General features: G+C 38.6%; 1 protein-coding gene across 1 annotated transcript in view; it reads left to right on the top strand.

Annotated features, from left to right (window-relative positions):
- The first annotated feature begins 10,052 nt into the window (after positions 1 to 10,052).
- LOC138191734 (phospholipid-transporting ATPase ID-like) overlaps positions 10,053 to 21,513 on the top strand; it is a 44,769-nt gene continuing 33,308 nt past the window's right edge. Inside the window, exon 1 of the mRNA XM_069138712.1 lies at positions 10,053 to 10,281. The gene's annotated coding sequence lies outside the window, so the exon portion shown is untranslated. The remainder of the gene's footprint in view (positions 10,282 to 21,513) is intronic.

Below are 21,513 nucleotides of genomic sequence, written 5' to 3' on the forward strand. Positions count from 1 at the left end.
AGCTCAGTCTGAGTGCTTTATATATGATGCTTAATGTCAGCCACAACATCAAACAATAAACAGCTTTTATGAACCAGACTGTCAGCATGTTTTCATTTTCTGCACATATTACTGCTAACAAATGGAACAGGGAACGTTCAAGGTTTAGTAAATCTGTATTCTCTACAGCTGTTATGCGTCAACACATTAAGATTCTTTCAGTGTTAGACAGTAATTGAAAACTGCTGTGGTGTAAGGGAGTATTACACCATCTGCTGGTGATGAGCTGCACACACAGATCTCCAATATACTGCATTCTGTAGCTGATTTCAACTATTTGACACAAGTGTGTCAATGGTAAAAGGGAAAATACAAAGGAGTCATGAAGGCTCACTCCCTACAAATTGCTTGAGAAGCAAATCACCCCTGTAATATTTTTTTAGGAAATAAAGCTACAAACTTTTAAATTAAAAGATTATAATACAAATTACTATCAGAGTGAATGCATCAAATTCAATAGTGTTATTCTAAATGTCTTTTTTTGTTTTAAAAAAGTGTTTACATGTATTTACTGAGGATAGATCACCATCTTGTGGTCAAATTATGTACAGTGCAGTGTGGTGGGACGCTTTGTGAAATACATGGTGTTCAAATAGAAATTATTTCAACTTCCCGTTGTGGTATTAATAATGCTGAACGTAGTTCATGTTTAAATATGCATCTTAAAAAGTCACAGGACAACATTTAAGTTTGCTGTTTCTCCTTTCAGACACAAGTTCAGACACAAACTTTAGATGGATTCTCATATTCACACTTTCAGCTGTTCTTTATATGACATGAAACTTTTTCTCACCCGCCTGAATATTTTCCCTTTTTGGTCGTTTTTATTTGGGAAACCTTTTTTTCAGAGCATCAGAGGATTTCTTCTCCTGTATCTTCCTCTGCTTCTTCTGTGGCTTCTTTCTCTTCATCAGCAGTTCACACTAATCATTTATTTAAATACTGTACAATTTTATTGTTATTACTATTATATCAAATTCATGTTTTGGTGTTTTCTTAGAAAACACATGTTTACAATTGAACTAATAATTAATAATGGTGTCCATCTTCTCACTAACAGGTGCAGCAGAACTAACAGGAGAGTGAAGGAGAAGTTTAAATAAAGATGTTTCCTCTGTGACTCTGGATGTACTTCCAGGTGGAAATATAAATGATCTCCTCTGGAGACTAATGCCAGTTACTTTACTTTGTATACTCTGTGGAAAATCAGAAAAGGGGTTATGAAATAAACTATAAACTGCTTCCTTTTGGCCACCACTAGTCTAAAGAACAGCTTCAATGCTTTCTTGGCTGAGATTCTCCTCATCTCAAAACTCTTTTTCTTTTCCTGCTTTTCCATCATCTTTGGGATTGTAGATTCTCTAAAAGTGAAACACTCCTCATTTGGTGTTTGTGAAGTTGGTGCTGAGGTGCAGACCATTGTCAAACACCAAAGTCTCCACACATGTTCAGTTCTGTTGAGTTCTGGTGACTGTGAAGCCATTGAGTTCAATTAGAGTATAATTCACATCCTTTTCACACTCCTCCACCATTCAGTGAGCCGGTGTGTCCTGTATGCTGTGTAGAAGCATCTGCATTCGTCATGTGTGGGCCCTTTTTTATTAATCATTTTTGGACTTGTCTGGTTATGACCATAAATTGCAGTTCTTCATAAGCAGCATGTCTTTTAAGGTTTTCACTTAGTGGACTCATGGAGACAAAAATCTATATAAACAGCTTCTTTGATTATAAAAGATGAATAGAAGAAGAAACCATTTATTGAAACAATAATTTTGTTTATTTTGGTGTTTGTCTTTAACAAAATAATCAGCGCCATAAACGACATATATAAATGAAATATAACAGCGGGGCTCCTCTATTGCCTCCTGGAGAAGAGGAGGACGTCAGGAAAATAAATTGAAATACATTTTGTACTTCGCCGTAATAAAATTAAGCGGGAGTGTTTAAGTTACAGCTGATGTCTGTGTCCTCTTGCTGTTTCACATCTTGTCTTTTGTCCCTCCTGTATCTGTCCAGTCTTTGCCTCTCCTCCTCCTCCTCCTCCTCCTCCTGTGACTTCATCCCTTTTGTTTCTGGATATAATGTTATGGTTTCTACCAGGGTCTGTTCTGCAGTGTCACCTGAAACCAGCAGAGAAAGAAAGGTTATAATTGGAGTCCAGTTGTTCTCCTCTAACCCTCTCAACAGACCACATTTGTACATTTGTTATTCTCTAAATTGTTTGTGTGATGAGTGGATTATCCAGCTATTTTTGTACTTCAAAAACTGGGTCATTTTTAACAGATGCAGGTCATCATAGTGACCTTTGCTGTAAAGCTCAGAGGACTTGATCAAAACATGTGAAAACACATCATCTACAGACCTACATCTACAGAAAGAAATGTCATTATCCCTTTAGAGTTTACAACACAGTGACAAAGAGCATCAGTGTAGTAAATTTCTACAATGATTATATCAGAGATAGAATATGTATCCACTCTGGGATTAAAACAAGGTTTATAACAAACAGACCGCGTTACCACACTGCAACAGACTGATGAATGAATATTATATTTAAATATGAATTACCTTCTACCTATATACACTAAAAGAGTTTTTATTCAGTGATTCTCCTGTTGAATCTGGCTGCAAAGAAAACCCTTTTTTAAAGAAATTTGGACGAAATCCTCCGTCCATATTTCTATGTAAGGATGCATTTCAAAGTTCACCTTAAACTGATGAGGCTTCAGCAGTTACACAAATGAAGTCAGCATATTACAAATCTGCAACCATTTTAGTTGATCTTTCATTTTTAGTGTTACTATATTGTGTGGAGGCACAACGAGGACATTTCATGCTGAAGAGACAGAAACTGTGGACGATTTGTCGTCCTCACACACAGAAGCCTCACACTAGCTTTTTCTGAGCTACATGAAGATTTGTGTGTCTTTTTATTCACCACCTCATACATTGTGATATCAATATAAAATATATTTTTTTTCAGGCAGTATAGACAATATACATATTGATTTAACACTGACGATGACATTGAAAAAATAGTGGATGAAAAACTCTTTTTACAATTTGTATTGGTGTATTACTCGTATCAAAATGCACTTAAGTACAGAACTCCAACAAATGTATTAAGTCGCTTTCCAAGTTTGAAACTATCCTTTAACGTGCAGACACAAGATTGAGACAATGGCAAGAAAACAAATACGAATATTTGTCCAAATTCTGTTTCGGATATTTGAATAATTTAGAACTGACGTGAATGAAATTGGTCATTTAAAACAGAATATTAAATATTAAAACCCACCAGACATCATTATAAGCGATTATAAGTGTTTCTTTACAGTGTGGGAGTCAGTGCATACATCTGTGAACTTCATGTGAAACAAATTATTTTCTTACCATTAAGTGAGTTGATCTCATGGGTCCCACTGATGGCAAGTCTGTTTCTGTAGAGTTTGATCAGCCAAGCGTGAAGTCTTTTAAGGAGGCCAACATTTAGAGTCTTGGGTCCTCTGCTGCCTGTCTCCTCTTCGTTCTGTCTTTGTCTCCCCTGCTCTGTTTCTTTCTCCTGACTTTCTGTGGCCTTTTTCTCACACTTTTTTCTTTCCTTCTCCTCCTTCTGTTGTTTTTTTCTTGTGTTCTTGTCTGTGTTTTGTCTCTCTTTCTCTGCTTTAGCCTGCCTTGCTCTGTCATTTTTCTCTAACTTCTGTATTTTCTTCTCCTTCTTTTTCTCTATTTCCTTCTCCAACTTTTCCTGTCTTTTCATCTCCCTCCTTGCCCTCTTCTCTCTTTCCTTCTCCACCTTCTCCTGATTTTCCATCTCCTTCTTCTCCCACTTCTCTCTTTTCCTCTCCTCCTTCTCCCATACTTTTCTCTCCCACTTGTCCCATTTTTCCTTTTCTTGTTCTGGCCAGCCCTGTTTCTCTGTCTCCTGGACAAGAGTCAGGATAATTTTCCTCCCCCCGAGCTTCAGCTCACAGTTTGTGGACGAAAAAATATCTTCATGTGAATTTTCAGAAGACGAAGGACTCTCACTCCTTTGTCCCTGAGACCTCCAGGTGGTTGAAGGCTCAGTGTCTCTATAAGAGGAAGGACTGTCACTCCTCTGTTCCATCTTGTGATGTCTTCTGGCCCACTCCTGGAAAAGTATCAGAGCCATTTTCTTTTTCTGGAGTTCCAGGTCACAGCATTCAGAGGAGAACATTTTGTCAGATGACTGAAATCTCCTCTTTGTTCTTCTTCTTCTTCTTCTTCTTCTTATGGGAGCCTCCTGGGTGGAAGAAGGCTCACCGTCTTCATAAGGACTCTCACTCCCTTGTTTCATTTCCTCCTGTCTTCTTAGCCACTCATGGACACGTTGCAGGGATATTTTCTTCCTCTCGTGTTCCAGGCCACAGTCTTCAGTAGGGGGAATTTCTGCAGGTAACTTTTCAGAAGAAAAGGGACTGGTAAAAGGCTCGGTGTCTTCAAAATACGCTATACCCCTTAGTTCCAGCTCCCTCCAAAAGAAGCTAAGCTCAGAGTCAAAATAAGATGAAGAACTCTCACTCCTTCGTCCTGGCTGCCTCCATGTGGTAGAAGGCTGTTTGTCTTCACAAGACGAAGGACTCTCACTACCTTGTCTTGGCTTCCTCTGGGTGGTTGAAGGCTGTTTGTCTTCACAAGACGAAGGACTCTCACTACCTTGTCTTGGCTGCCTCTGGGTGGTAGAAGGCTGTTTGTCTTCACAAGACGAAGGACTCTCACTACCTTGTCTTGGCTGCCTCTGGGTGGTTGAAGGCTCTTGGTTGTCGCAAGACGAAGGACTCTCACTACCTTGTCTCAGCTGCCTACGGGTGGTAGAAGGCTTTTTGTCTTCACAAGACGAAGGACTCTCACTACCTTGTCTTGGCTGCCTCTGGGTGGTAGAAGGCTGTTTGTCTTCACAAGACGAAAGACTCTCACTACCTTGTCTCGTCTGCCTCCGGGTGGTAAGAGGCTCAGTGGCCTTCCAGGATGAAGGACTCTCACTCCTTCCTCCTGGCTGCCTGCTGGTGGTGGGAGGAGACGAAGGACTCTCACTCCTTCGTCCCGGCCGTCTCCAGGTGGTAGAACGCTCAGAAGCACTGGAGCTATTCATACTCTCGTTGATGCACTGCACACACAAACATACAGCCATCAGTTCACTAGAAGTCAGGACACTGAGCAAATTACTTTTTATAAAATTGACCATCTATATTAACTCAACTTTATAACTGAGCGGATTCTAACCAAGCAGAGGTTTTTCATTGCACTGTCCATCAAAAACAAAAAGGAAAATTTAATTTTAGAATGAAAGCAGGTCTGCCGAAATATATCTCCAAAACACTGAAAAGACTAATAGCATTTCATTTGAACTTAACTGACATGTCACACCTATAAAATCATTATTTTAATTAGTATAATATTGTTCCAACAGTTTACTCAACATAAAAAATAAACCTTAATTTCCACAGCTACCAAAGGCCTCACTTAGTGATAATAATAAAACAAAACAGAGCATCAGTCCACATGTTAAAATTAAAGCTCCCCCCCCCCCCCCCCACACAATTATTTCAAGAGAAACTTTTGTATAGCATGACAAGAAAAGAGTCCTAATTAGTAAATTGGTCATCAAAAATCTTTCATAAAATCTGCCAAATAAATTATAGAGGATCACAACTGCAGGCAAAGCAAACGTTTTTGTAGATGTGATTTTTATTTGTTTTACAGTACAAAGGAACACTACAAAAGCAGTCCATTTTCTACACATTTAACATTAGTAAAAAAGAAAAGTTTACAACTGAAAATTATGTGCAAGACAAAAAGTTTATTTGCGTCCGCTGGTTACAACAAAAACATCTTACTGTCATGTTATTTGTAATGTAACTGATGAAAAATAAATTTACATATGAGGATAATGTTGGGAAAGTTAATTTACTCTTTACCCAGCACAACACAGTTCTACAAAACAGGAAAAAGGTACAAGTAAAAAGCTGTTTTAAAGCAGCTGTAAAGTGGTCTTACCTCTCCAAAGGATGATGCAGGAAAAGAGATTGGAATTATTTCCTCTGCAGATATGCAACCGTTCCATTATGATGTCACTGCTGTCACATAGAACAGAATATTAACATTCTCATCTTGCTGTCAGCTCTTTTTAAATAAACACACTCTTATTTTGTTTCAAACTTATTAGGACCAGGAATGTACCTATAATGCTGCTGTAGCGAAAAAAATTTCCCCTTGTGGGATTAATAAAGTAACGATCTATCTACCTATCAAACTACTTTTTGGTTACAAGCTCACCTCACCGTTGTCTGAACCAGGGCTGGACTGGCCATCGGGCGTACCGGCATTTTCCCAATGGACCAACGCATTTTTGGGCCGATACAATTTAATTTATAGGCTATTTGATATATAGGACCTGAATGTACTGGGGGGTACACTGTCATGGCACTTCAAATGTAGAAAAAAAAATTGTCTTCTCCTTCTTTTTTTTATTCTCCTGTGATCACCAGTCAGTAAAGAGTGACTGGTGCATGTATTACTCAGCTTTGCAGTAGGTTTGGAGTATCGTGAAGTTGGTACGCATATTTAAGTGGACACAAGAATAGTGTGTGCCTCATAGGTGCTGTTATTTAGGTGCCAGATATTTAGCCCTGCACACTTTTCATGGTCCAGCAGAGGGTTGATTAATTCGTTTTCATCTTCACATCGTGCCAAACAATTAACCAACATGTACCAAGCATCCAATAAGACATCATCTGGTTACACATACAGGACAAAATGAAAACTAGCAATCATGAAAATATACATCTAAATTATATATTTAACATGATTAAGAGAAAAAATTAGAACAATTATTTTGTATAGTTTTTGTTCAAGTACCTTCCGAGCTCAAATGTGTTGTATGAAACTAGTTTCATTCGCATATCGCCCATGTTAAATTTATTTTTGCAATGATCAGCATCAACTTCACAACACCACGAGATGTGTTTCAGTTTTGATAGAAGAGCATGAGTTTGGAGACTTGAAACTGATTTTAATGTTAATCCAATTGATGGAGATTTTATATAGTTATTCTGTCTGGCTGCTTCAGTTTTAGATAATCAGACTACTAATTATTTTATGAGAGTAAAAAGGACCCTATTCATTCTAAACTTAAAGCAAAAAGTTAAAGTTAAAGTACAAAGTACCAAAAAAGTGAAATGCTGAATTAAATTATCACAAATTTGTACATCAGTATTTTAATGGATATGTATTGTACACTGCTGACTGGTAAAAGAAAAAAAAGAAGAAGCAGAGGAAAATCTATGTGAAAATGGTTAAGAATTTTCCCAATGGTGTAACTATGAGTCCTTACTCCAGGACCAATTATCTGATACCAGCTTCTTGTGAAGGTCAGCATCCCTCAGTTACCTGTAGTCCCTTCATTTTACCCCAAACAACCCTCAACTGAGCCTGAAACCATCCACACACTTGGTGTTCATATGACACCTCAGGGTTGTATGTCAAGTTTCACTAAGCACTCTAGTGACACCAGGTGGCCACTTCTTTATTTGAAGACAACAGTGAGACTGACAAAAAGGGTCAGAAGTGATGATCGTGCTTGTCATATAAAAAAATTCTAATTACTTCTCAAGTTCAGAAGAGACTCCAGTGTGATGGATGTTAGAAGAATGGCTTTAAAGAAAAATATGTACACGAGTCTTGCTGTGTAATGTAGACAGGTCTACACAAACATTACACTGGAAGTGTTTATTCATTGCTGCATCACAGTAAAACTGAGTCAGCATCTCTCGTGTTTAAAATATTTTCAGAGCTACAAAAATGTATCGATTGACAGATTACTCATTGGATGATCAACTGATTGTCAAAATTGCTATTTTAATTTTGAGAGCTTGCTGCACTGTAACAGGCATCTTTCACTACTTTGTTACATTTTAGGGGAAAAAAAAAAAAAAAAAAAAAAAAAAAAAAGGCTAATCAATAAAATGGAAAATGACTCTAAATCCACTGCAGAGATCTTGTGCAGAACTGAACAGAGACAAAACAGAAAGCTAAGAACAGGAAAAAAAAAAAATGTCAGCAGCATTTAAAAAAATGGATAGAACAAGAAAAGACACAAAAATGGTTAAACATACGTCAAATAATCATCAGGGGAAAGTAACTAAATACTCAAGTAGGCCTACTGTTATCAGTCACTTCTTTGTACTTACTCTACTACATTTTTCTAAATATATTATTTTTTTCCTGCACAACTATTGACATCTTTACAAATTTATATTTTTCATACAGAAAATATGGCGAACAAATACTGTGCAATTTGCTATAGATTAACCAACCCAACAGTAGGCTATATAGGTAATGTTGTACACAAGCATAGCTAGTTAATCAGTCAATGAGTCAATTGGCAGAAAATGTATTAATATTTATTTTATAAATAACAAACATTTCATGGGTCCAGCTTCTGTAATCGCTTGAATAATTTTTATTAGTTTTATTAATGATTTTGAACATAAACATTCTGAAGGTGTCAGCTTGGGCTCAACCAAACAAATAACAATGAAGACAACAAGAAAATGAATACAACCACCCAAACAAACAGCACTGAAATGCTACTTATGCATTAATGCATCAATATATGATGATGTAAATTTTTTTGATTAAATATCTTTACTAACGTGTTACTTGTTAAAGTGTATTAAACTGGGCTTTAGTTGCCCTAATGTGGGACCCTGCCAGATGTGGAACACCTAAATTCCATTTGGTGTGAAAGTTTTAAACAGATGCATGTCAATAAAACTAAGGTTTAACACAAGCTGTGATGTCATGACTTCTCAAATGGCCAGTCATAGATTAGGGTGCAGTTGTCCTAAAACAGGAAGCATACCATACAAACAATGCTAGCTTTTTTTTTTTTTTTTTTTTTTCTAGATATGGGTGTGTTTATGACACATTTGTTCATAAGAAAGTACTATAATATTGTGTACATATAAAGTGTTTTTTTTTTCATCTCAACGAAATCTTCTATTTTCCCACTTTAGGAAATAAAGTAAAAAAAAAAAAAGGGATGTATGATTCACTTATTGTGGAACAGTTATAAAAATACTTTAGTCAGGCAAGAATGTGTGGAGGGGCATGTACTGTGTGAACATGATGGTTATTTACAGGGTTTTTGACATTACTGTTGACATTTAGGGTGAATGCCAAATGGTGTTATCTATTATTTGGGGATGGCTGCATCTCTGTGAAAATGGTGCCACTCAGTGAAGAGGTGGGATTTCCTGTTGGGCTCTGCTGTCCAAGCAACTACTTCTAAAACAGTGGCAGCCTCATTTTTATCCAGGGGACTTTTGCTCCCCTAATTTACCCTCATTACTTTATTATTTATTCATTGTTAAAGTGTGCATTTAATTGTACTTAACAACTTTATTTCTCTTAAAAAAAAATGCTTTGTATAATTTGTTGTAGTAAAATGACTGAACATAGGATTGTACATTTAGCCTCGAATGCTGCTGAGTTTTAAGTTTTTATTCCATTAAGTATCGTTAAAGTAGCCCCCTAGGAGTACTAATATGTCTCCCATGTCCTTTATGACAGTTCCTCCTTTGAGTTAATAAGTATTCATCCTGAGGATTTAGAAATGGTACTGACTGTGATTACTGGCTTCATATCGCAATAATCCAGAGGTTTGAAACAGAAGATATGTCCCACAATATGCGAATTCAGCCATAAGTAAAGGATCTGATTACTTCTTTGACCACTTCTGTCTATTTAGGCTGAAACAAAACTTTGTACGATTAGATGTGTTCAACCTGATAAAGGGAGAGTTGAGTCTTGAGGAGAGTAAACATCAGCCGGTGCTTTTCTCAAAGTTTTCAGTTCGTTCAATTCGCGGTCATAGTTGACATGAATTAAAGCTTTGAGTCACGTGACCACAGTTATTTCGCTTCCACTCGGGCTGAAAATCGTTTCCGTGTTTTGACGCGCGTTGAGTTAAATTGTAACTGAGGGGAGCAGACAAGCGGCGCGCACTGGGAGGGAAGTGGTGAGAAGGAGGGAGGAGGAAACAGAAGAGGGGAGATCATGAGAAAGGGAGGGGAATGGAGCGAAACGGGGTGGGAGGACAGGAGGAAAACATTAGCCCTCGATTCTTCTAGTAGCTGGAAGACTTTTTTTTTTGGTGTTTATTCCCCAAATCCGCTGGCGACGAGCAGCTCAGGCGGCACCACGAACCCAGGACGCACGGTAAGAAGCTCGCTTTTCACTGACCCTGTGGGCCTTAAGGTGACGCGGGGAATTGGGGTGGACAGCCTGAGATGGGATTTAGGAAGAAAAGGGCAGAGATGGAGGAGAAAGAGAGAAAGGCAGATAGTTGAACAGGAAGCGGGAGTGAATGGGCGAGCGCCGTCTCCTCGCTCTCTTTCCTCGTCCCCGCTGCCCTCCAGGGAGCACTAAACTACAGAAGTAACGGAAAGAGTGAAAAGGGAGAGGAGGGCTGACCAGTCAGGCGGAAAAGAGAAAACTTCAGATGTACTTTCCTTTTATTCTCTCAAAACCAGACTACGGTGTCTTCCGAGGAAGCGGGTGACTTTTGTTTTGTGTGTCAGTGCGCACAGCGTGTTTTGCTGTTTTTGTGCTGGTGTTTGAACACAGCAGGGTTGTTCAGCTCTACAACATATATAACATATACATTCTGTTTTGGTGCTTAAAAATAGAAATGCCCTATGAATTGTTGCTTGTGTGAAGAATACTGAAAATGAAGACGTGAGAAATATGATTGTACAGTTGAGCTGCTTGTGGTAAATGGTCTGTACTTGTACAGCGCTTTATCACCTTCTCAAAGCGCTTTAACATGGTTTTCCCATTCACCCATTCGTTCACATATATATTTATAGATATATATATATTTATAGATATATATAGATATATATAGATATATATATATAGATAATGAAATAGATAATGAGGATGGGTTATGCCATATCGGAATAATATGAAACCTACTCATATCATTATATCCATATATTTCCCATTCATATTTCCACATTTAAAGCAAGCTATGTCTTTACAGAGACTGAGATTCTTGAAACCATCTTCGCTGATTTAAACCACTTTCCCAATTAATGACAGCTTCATCCAACTTTTCACACCTTTTGTCCTGCTTCTTAATTTCTCTACACACTTTTATCAACTTGATACATATTTTATGGCTGTAATTTGTTTTTAATGTTATCCAAACATATTAGCAGTATTACTTACAGAGAAAAGAAAACCTCTAGCTCAACTTTATTTACTGGAAGCCTCAGTGGCTGTGGGTCACACCTTATTACCACCAGCTGTACAATGAGTCACTCATTGAATACATTATTTGCAATTTGATAGCGTCAGTGTTTGTAAAGCTTCATCTTTATCTCAATCTTGTCACTTTTTTATATTTATTAGCATTACATACCACGGCTGTCATAAGGCTACAAGGAAACTTTGTATGCTGTATTTTGGCTCATCAAAAATACTTTCTGTGGATGAAAGAGGAACCCAAAGCACAGCATTGATTCCATCATACTTAATGTAATAAGCACTCTGACTTAAATAGTACAGATGGGATGGAGAGGAGAGTGATTCAGAGAATACTGCTGGCTTGCGGACATGGTGTCAGTGACAATGCTAACAAGCTGTTTAGCAGGTAGAATGTTTTCCATGTTCACCATCTCAGTTTAGTATTTCATCAGGCTGAGTTTGGAGATTGGACAAAATCCAAAATTTTACCTGATGACAGAAAATGTCAAGGCATCATCAGAGTTACAACAGTTTATCTAATGGGGGACATGGATGTCTCTACCAAATCTTATAGCATTTTTTCCCAACAGCTGTTGAGAAAGTTCACTCAAAAGAATAAAAATTTAAGGGATAACCAAAGTCATTTGACATCATTATTCTGGTATCGTGAATGTCTGTGGAAACATTTATACCTGTCAATTTAGTTTAGCAATATTACACAAGAGGGTGTGCTTTAACGTCATTATTGGCATGACAGTGATGCGGTCAGGACCGAGGAGCTGCCGCAAGGTCCTCGAGCTCCGTAAGCATCACTGAAGTGACAATAATGACATTAAAGCACAGCCTCGAGTGTAATATTGAGATTGCACAACAAGTAAACATCTAAATAAAATATGTAATCAAAATGTATTCATATTGTGGGGCAATTCTCTATCAAAATATACAACTATTTGTTTGTGTGATCTGTGTTTCCATGGCACTACGTGGGGTATGACTAACAACTGGAAAACAATCAGTAGTGAATGAAATGTATGCAATGTTTACCACTCCAGGAAGTAGTCGGACCCTTAGCAACATCCCTAGCAACAGAGACGAGATCGAGTCCGTTTTATTACTTTCTAGAGATGGTTTCTCAAACTGAATAAATACAGCACATAGAAACACTAAACTGCTTAGCTCGCTCAATCTCGTTGTAATGAAGATATTCGCTGAAAAAAGATATCGATGGAGTCATGTATTTTTAAGATTTTATCACCGTGTCATGTGTTAAGACATAACCGGTCAAAATAGCCGTCCCCAGGATTTTAAGTGCGGGACTGTCCGTGGTGTTACGGTACGGGTGCTCGGAGCGACAAATAAGGACCAAAAAAGACCTGATTTTGCCAAATGGGTCACATTTAATAGACCTATAACAAGTAAAACAACATTATACTGCATATTATATTAAAGTAAATTGCAATTATATATTCCCATTGAGGGAGTGGAGTGATATTTCTAGTGATGAGCAGCGTGTGATGTCATGCTGATTTGAGCACATTCCAAATGTTCAGTTGACCAATCAGATCCCTGGACTGGTCCGGACCTACTGGTTGTATAATAGATGTTGATGTATTTCCTGTCTGAGCTGTTTGTGCCGAAGGAAAAGTCAGGGATTTACAAAAGTCAGTTAAATTCATCCTCTGTTGCCCATTCATATTTTTTTTTTTTTTTTTTTTTTCTTTTACCAAATTTCATAGCAGCTCCATCTAGTAGTGGTTGAGATGTTTTCTGTCTGGACCAAAGTTCACAAACTGACATTGCCATCACTAGAGCCATGGTGCTAGCATGATGACAAACACAAGAAACATCCAAACTTAGTTCAGACAACTATTTTACAAGAGCAGCCATGTTGCAAAAAGAACAATGAACGTGGTCTTGACAGAAGAAATGTCGACGCAAACTATGTGTTGGTTTTTTTAGGGAAGTAAAACTAAAGCAATTTGGTTAATTAGACAGAAAATGTTGAGTAATGTGATTCAGAAACTTGCATACGATGGAGCAACAGCGGCTCCTATTAAATGAACTCAGAGGGGTCACTTAAGGTCATTCACGAAATTCAATCTCAATCAATAATACACAGTTGTTAATTTATCCCGCATCAAAATTCAGTCTGTGTTGCAGTTTGAAGGCCATTCATTGTGAGATATCGATAAGCGTCTGTAGAGTCTGAGTAACGAAGAAGATGCATCAAACCCAAAAGGTCAATCAAAATGTCAGTGTTTTATCAGGTAAGATGAGAGGAGGAGTGGCTTTGTGGCCTGAGAGGTCAGGTGAATAATTCAGAGGTTGATTGTTTGGGTCTTTCGGTGCAGCGCTCGGGGCTCAAAGCGCCGATGCTGTATTGTCCTTATGTCATAACTGCACCTCCCTTCACCCCATCCTTGCTTTGTTAATGTCTGTCATCAGTGGGGTAAAAGGTCGCTTTAAGGTCAGTACTTTATGCACTAGTGAAAAATAGTGACTAACGCATTGAGGCTTTGTATGCCTTTTCGTACAGTCACAAATCACTTTTTAAGACTGTTGAAGGTATATTTCTCTCACAATAGCAGAACGCTGCTTAGGAGGGATTTCCTGTTGTTTTTTTCCAGATGTGAGTCAGAGAGAAATGAGAGTTTTGAGTTTCATTACAAGTTCCCTCATTCACTCACAGTCTCAACTAATTAGTGAAAAGTTATTGATCCACATGAAACTTGAAAACTCCCCAAAAATAACCGAGTGTGTCATTTGTTTGTTCAACCCAGTTAATGGTTAAACTGAAGGGGATTTTGTGGTCAGTCAAACACATTATAAGTGACAGGTACGAGGAACCAGAGATCAGACAAGGAGGAAATGAACAAACAAAAGTGCATTTAGGCTGCACTTAAACTACCCATTTTTTCAAAGATTTTTTCAAGTGATAAATTTGGTAGCTAATTTTTGGACTGAAAGTTGATCCATGTTATAACGCTAGAAACATTCAAATATTTGATGGCAGTAAAGTTGCTTGTAAGTATTTGTAAAAAAAAAAAAACAGAAAGAGAGATTTTTTTTCATTGTTTGCACTTTTCTGATTTATTGTGATGTTAGGTTGCCAGACGTAACAGAAAAAAAAACAATAAGCCACAGTATATGGTCTACGTGGTTCAATGGCACAGAAAAACTGCAGCTGAAGGAACCATTCGCACCCACTCAGGAAGCAAAAACCCCCCCGAAATCTTAGCTGTGGTTTAGCATCTTCTGGTAATAAAATACTTTGTAAAGATGTGCTACAAACACCTGCACAACTGAATGCCCAAATCAGATTATCATCGTTAAAGTTTAGCGGGCAGTTCATTTTAGTACATTTTTAAAAAGAGCTATTCATTTATTAGAATCCACCCTGTACTGTTTTCATCCTGGCTTGTGGTTGTTTCCAACTTGACCCTGACCGTCCAACTCAAACGCAAAATATCTCGGTACACGACCCGAGCAGTGGTCACAGCACTCACTGCTGTCTTTCCTCACGTCGTAGTTACTACCATCATTTTTCTTCCCTTTGCGTTTGACGTCAGGGTTTAACACTCATCACTATAATACCGGTACTGTAATATTATGTTGCCCCCGTCATCTCCAGAGGAATCACATCTGTACTACCTCCAGTATACAAAAACAAATGATGTCAGGCATAAAAAATGTGTCATTTGTTATTTGTTTTTCAATGCTGTTGCCAGTTTGACAATTTTCTTTTGAAAACAAAAATAAATCAATACTCTTTTTGGAGAATGTGGGTGAAGACAATTTCCTGTTTCAGGACATTCAGTTTATAGTTGCCTTCATTTGATGTTGAAGACCAAGACACTCGTAGTGTTTTACGCTGTTACTCGGGTGTTCATCATGCATGCATCTAACCATCCATTAATTTTTTTATGCGACTGCTTATGTTTAAATGAATTATCCTTAATTTGAAAGGCCAAGTTGACATTAGGACGTTTGGCTATTTGAACTTATAAGCTTCCTCTTTACCAGAAGAAATCATCTGAGCACCAAGGACCTCTGAGAAATGCGGTTTCTCTACCTGTGTTTCCATCAGAGGAATCGGGGTGTTTATGAAGTTCTTGGGAGACAGCAGTTTTACACACAGAAAAAAAGTCCCAGCGTGAGTCCGTTAGTTCAGTCTTCATGGGGTTTCAGCCCACAGTGGAGATGGAGACAAACGGCTGGAGGAACCTTCCTGAGGAAGTTATCAGACCTCAGTCGTTGCTACTAAATGATCAGGGTTCTCACGGCTAAAGCAGAAGTTAGCAGGTCTACTTTTAAATGTGTATAATTCTTGTGTCTTTACACGGTGTCTTTCGATTACTGTCATCAACTCCTGACTGTTTCCTTCCATGCAAATGCATCGCTGGTGGATGGGTCAACGTTTCTCATTTCAGGTTCTTTGAAATTTCTTTGGCGAGTCAAGACTTTTAGATGTCACTCACTCGGACTCAAAATCACATGCTAATACTGATAATTGAGACAACATTTTATTACATGTTTCTTGAGAACAGCAGCAGATAAGAGAGGTTGAGAGGTGGTCGGGTGTCACAGCTTCAAATATAAAGACTTCCACTTCACACTAAAGGCCCCGAGCTCACTGTGTTGGTTTCAGTCAAGCTGTGGCCGAACTGTGGCCAGGTGAAATCCAGATCCCTCAGCACAGTCAAAGTTTCACTCATTTCAGGCCCAAATGTACACATATACATTTACTATTATACTCGGAATATTTCACGAGGACTTTTATAAAAAAAAAAAATCGCCTAATGAAATATTGCTTTTCTTTGCTTGTCATTTAATTGCATTCATGGATTCTTCCAAAGCTGGAAGTAAGTTCTGAAAGACCAAAAGCAATTGTAGAGTATCGAGTCTTGATCAACAGCCGTATCTCTTCCTTAACTTTTCATTCACCAACAAACTGCTGCAGTCTTTGATCATGACTGGGAAGTGTAGCTATTTCATACAAATGCAAAACCTTAGTGCGCTCACATGACCCACACTGACTTCCTCTTTTGTTACTTTATAGCAGGGGTGTCAAACTCATTTTAGTTAAGGGGCCACATACTGCCCACTTTGATCTCAAGTAGGCCAGACCAGTAAAATCATAGCATAATAACGCATGCATAACGACAATATTTCTCTGTGTTTAAATCATTGGTGAAGGTTTTTGGATGATAAACCCCTATTTTAAGGTATTTCTACAATAAACTAGAAACATAAAGACCAAAAACTCAGACATCAGCCCACTGTTTATTTGCCTGGGCTCTCCTCTGCAGATTCCCTCGCTTTGTGACGCGTTTGACGTGAAAATGCTACTTCCTGCTATTGTTTGGTCGCTGTCACAGATTTCTGGAGTGATTTCTGAAGGCAGATATGGTGAAACAATAGACGCCCTATCTTAAGTGTTTGAAAAATCAACAGTAGCAGGTGCAGTGTCCACCGAAGAGAGAAGTTGGGACGTCGAGTTTTTGGATTTGACAGAAAAGAATCAACTTTAGATGGTCGGACCTCCGCTGAGTTTTTTTTCTGTGCTACTGTGAAATCCTTCCCCACCTGTCTTCTTTTGTGCAGGGACATTGATAACTGAACAGTCATCTGCAGCATTCAGTAACAATAACAGTACAGTGTAATCCAATTCTTGAAGGAAAGACTTACACAATAATAGTGAAGGTGAAACAAGTCCTTCATCCCTTTAGGGCTGCAACTAACAGCGATTTTCATCATAATCTAATCTGTACCTTATTTTCTTGATAAATTGATTGATTGATACAAAATTTGAACGTTAGAAAACAGTGAAAATGATATAATCCTTACATTTTTAGTTTTGTCTGATCAACGCTCCGAAACCCAAAGATTGTAGATTTATTAAAAGGAAAAAAATGGAAAAGAGGTTAAACGTCATTACATGACCATCTGTTGATTAGTAAATTGATCGTTGGAGTTCTCCTTAACTCTGAGTGATTCTCAGAGGTATTCTGAAACATACAGACGTGTTTCCCACACATAGGCTGCGTTTCGAATCACATACTTTTTCTTCTTACTTTTAGTAATTACTGCAGCTACCCTTACAAAGTATGTACTGTTGCATGTAGTATGTATACAATTGGGACATACTAGTTCATCATAAAAATGCGCCTTCATCTTTGACCCTCTTGGTCATATCTGTTGCGATCTGTAGAGTGACATCTGCAGTAAAAAGAAGGATGGGATTGGAAACGAGTTCCTTTGAATGCTTCTTCTGCTTCGTCTTTTCCTTTTTCATTTTGCAAGTTGCAAACAGGTGGAGCATCAGCACCTTCAACGTCCTCGGCCTCTCAGTTGATGTGCTGAGCAGAGGATTGTAGGTCAGAACAGCCAGAGACCGGATGCAGTAGGACATCCCGGTACTTTTAGCATACTAGATTTAACAGATAGACTTAGGCGGGCTGCTGGTCAACAAATATATTTTGCAAGCAGTGTCAGCATTTTTTATTCATTTCTTAATCTGTTAGAGACAAGAACCCTGTTGATACAATCAGATAATGAGTGGACAATCTCCCCTCGCTCTTCTTCATCTTGCGTCTGCTCCGCACCGTGTCAGTAAAGCAGGAATTGAGGTCTGCCCTTCGTTAAAGACGAGAGTACCAAACTGAGCTGAAAAGAAAAGGGTGCATGAATTAAGTTAATAGCATAAATACAATATTTTAGCTGGACCGGAACAGTGCAACCAGAACTAATAAAGTGAATGTCTGCCACTGAGTGAGTGAGGGATCAGAGTTACAGCAGGAGAGTCACGGCATTCAGCCAAGTCAGCAAATTAAAAGCCCTCTAATTTCACAAAGGTTCCAGTCATATACTGGTTTTAACCTACACATTTCTCTCAGGAGTGCTAGGTTGATTTCAACTTCGTTATTTCTTATATTAAAATGTTTTATCTGACACTTCACAAATTATTTTCGTCCTCACTTTAGTTGCGTTGCACGTTGTATAGAAAATAAGCTGGGTCACTTCCCTCGCTGAACTGCATGAGTTCCTGTATACACATGCATCACATGCTGTGCCACCCACCAACACAAGTAAATTCTCAACCAATGGGAAACACCGTATGGGAGCTGTAACTAGCAATCAGCCTGATAAGACAGGTACTTGAGATAAAACAGAAAATATGGGCTGGTGGTTGTTGAATGCTGAACACTCCTGAAAACACAAACCTTTCTTTCAAGATTCAAATAGACTCTTTTTCACCTCATGAAAGCACCGTTAAGAGGCCTTTGTGACAACTTGTTGTGGATCCCTTAATCCTTGATAGATTATTGAACCGTCTGTTTGAAGTGACTGGTAACTGTGTTATTGGAAAGTCACATAGTTTAGGCCATAACAAAAAAAAGGCTATAAAGAGACACTAAATGCCCATGCAGTGAAGGAAAACTACTTCAAAGAAATGGAAAATACCTAAAAGTATTTAGAAAATGACTTTAAAAAGATGCTAAATAATCACCAAAAAATGCAAAATAATCACCAAAAGATGCAAAAGTGACTACAAAGAGACACAAAACCACCACAGTGATGTTAAACAACTAAAAAGAGATGTAAAGTTACAGAAAAAAGGTGAAAAAAGACCACAAAGAGATTACAAACCACCACAAATATGAAATATAATACGAAATATGAACATGAGGACACCAAAAATGATCAAAGAGGTGCAAAATCCAAAACGTCTACGACAGTTATTTTGTGTTTGTTTCTCTGAATGTCTTGCTCGTCTGTTGGAGGACCGGGGTGCCTTTACATGTCTGTGACCAGATGTCCATTGTGTCCATGTTAACATGGAGACATGAAAGTTGACCTAAAGCTCTTTATTCTGAGCGCATGAGCTGGTACTCAATAGCCTTTAAGAGGTTCTGGACTGTAGCAACGTTTGGACAGTTATGCCCCTCCATCCCTCTCCTCTCATCTTGGAAACTCTTCGTCCTCCTCTACACACCTTCCTCTCTTTGAAAACAGGGTTCATTTATCCAGAACTCAGTTTGCCATTAAACCAAACACACACTGTGAGGGAATATACTGAGGGCTCTGGAAACACAGCAGCTGTGCTCATTGGCTTATCTTTTACTGTGCAGGTCATCCTCCGATTGGCCGACCGATGGAAACTATTATGCAACAGCTTCTATCTTTCCGCAGTTGTTGTAAGTAGTTGCAGCCTTTATTCAAGACAAACCTTGATTTTCAGTGAATCCCTGTGAATACAGAGTTCTTCTCTCTCTTTCTAGAGGGAGATGTGTTTCACGTCACTGTGCTGGTGTCATTATTGATAGGAGTGGTAGTCTGGATGTCGGTCCAGTTCCTGGGCACGACTTCAGTATGTTTTAAAGGAGAAACAACAGGGGAAACAGACCAAATACAACAGTATATTTTAAAATGCAGCTCACAGATCCTCATTGGGTGCGAACCCGACCTGATTTCCCTTCCTGATTTTCACTCTGTGAATGTGGGTCTGACCACCCTCCACAGAAAATCGTGTGTAGTCGTTCCATCCTGCTGGGCGTAGACTTCGGGTTAATTTTAACCAATCAGCTCGCGCCAAAACTCTCTGCCACCGCTGCAACTACCCGCCGTGTCCACCAAAGCATTTTTTCCTGAGTAGCGCATATTTTTAAAGTTGTTTTTAATGAACAGCAGCAGCGTTACGAGTTGCTGAGCGTTTATTCTGAACGCTAAACTTGCAGCGATCTGTTTTGGTCCGAACACCGAGAGTTGCCCTCGTCACTGCCACAAGCCGTCCAATCACAGTGAAGGAGGGGTGGGACAAACGTGGTTAACCACCAACAATGGTCGCTGATTGGTCCGCCCTTCGGCGTGGCTGTGCAAACACTCATACGAGCTGAGTTACCAGACGTTTACTCACAGCGAAGAAAAGTGAGGCTGCGAGCCACCGTCGGTGCAGTCAGGCAACGCAGATCCTGCAATGACTTAAATGAGCTCCTTCGTTGGAACTATATGACATCTGTATTGAGTGAAATATTCACACCCCGAACTCCATCATTTGTGCAGCTTAAACACCCTCCAGCCTGAGATATTTGTTGTCTTTGGAACCTTTTGGGACCTATTCTCAATTTGAAGAGGCTGGAATCAAATTTTTACAATGATTTATGTCTATTTATGATCAAATCAGACACTGGTGAATGGAAGCGTGTCAACACAGCCTACCTTGATTAATCTAAAATTTTACAAATGTTTTGGTTTGTTTGGATTTTTCTTCACTACATACTGTGATCTCATGTGTTATTTCATGACTAAATAAAAAAATGAAGATTTATGAAAATGAGCAGGTGTGTCTAAACTTTTGATCAGTACTTGATATCAAAAATGATCTCTGACTGGTGTAGTCATTGTGATCAACATTTCAAATCCACCAAGCAGGCCTGACTAACGACAATATTACATTTGCAGGATTTTTGTGCTAATGAAGTACATGGATATGATTTGATTATGTGTTTAACTATGAACTCAACTGAATTCCTATAGAAAATTATTATCTCTGCATCACAATGTCAAGTCACATTCACCATTATTTCATGTGTAATGTAAATGAGCAACTATATACTGTATGTCAGCTATAGTAGTAGTGGGAAAAGCCTTCTTTTTTTAATCCGTACAATACAAAAGGGCTCCTCAGCCATTTGGATGCACACACACCCTCTGAGGAAAAAGTTCTTTCTTGCAGCTGCAAACAAGTGGTCAGTGTTGATAAAAGAGCACTGTTCTGTGGAGAAACCAGAGATCACTGATCAGACAAGACACCCATTCATCTGCGTGACCTCTGACCTGTTAAGCCAGTCACAGGTGACTCTTACACTGGGGTAGTTTTACACACCTTTGTTTGCCTGGAATAACATCAATGCAAGTGTTTGTTGCCTGCATTTTAAAGAGTAGAGTAGCTCAGAGAAAGTACATGTGTGTATGTGTGCATCTTGTGTCGAGGGGACCAACGGTCTTTTTGGGGGGTAAAAATAATGTACGTTGTAAATCATAGAATTGTAGCAGGAACACTTGTTTTAAGTTTTGGATAAAATAGATTAGGTTTGGGTCGAGGTTAGGGTAAAGATTAAAATTAGTCTGTGAAAGGGAATATATGTACGTCAATGTAATGTCCTTTGAAGTGATGGGAACACAACTCTGTGTGGGTGT

Source organism: Embiotoca jacksoni, unplaced genomic scaffold (genome assembly GCF_022577435.1).
Source record: "Embiotoca jacksoni isolate LCO1_2020_lvr unplaced genomic scaffold, fEmbJac1.0.p SCAF_8, whole genome shotgun sequence".
Taxonomy (NCBI): domain Eukaryota; kingdom Metazoa; phylum Chordata; class Actinopteri; family Embiotocidae; genus Embiotoca; species Embiotoca jacksoni.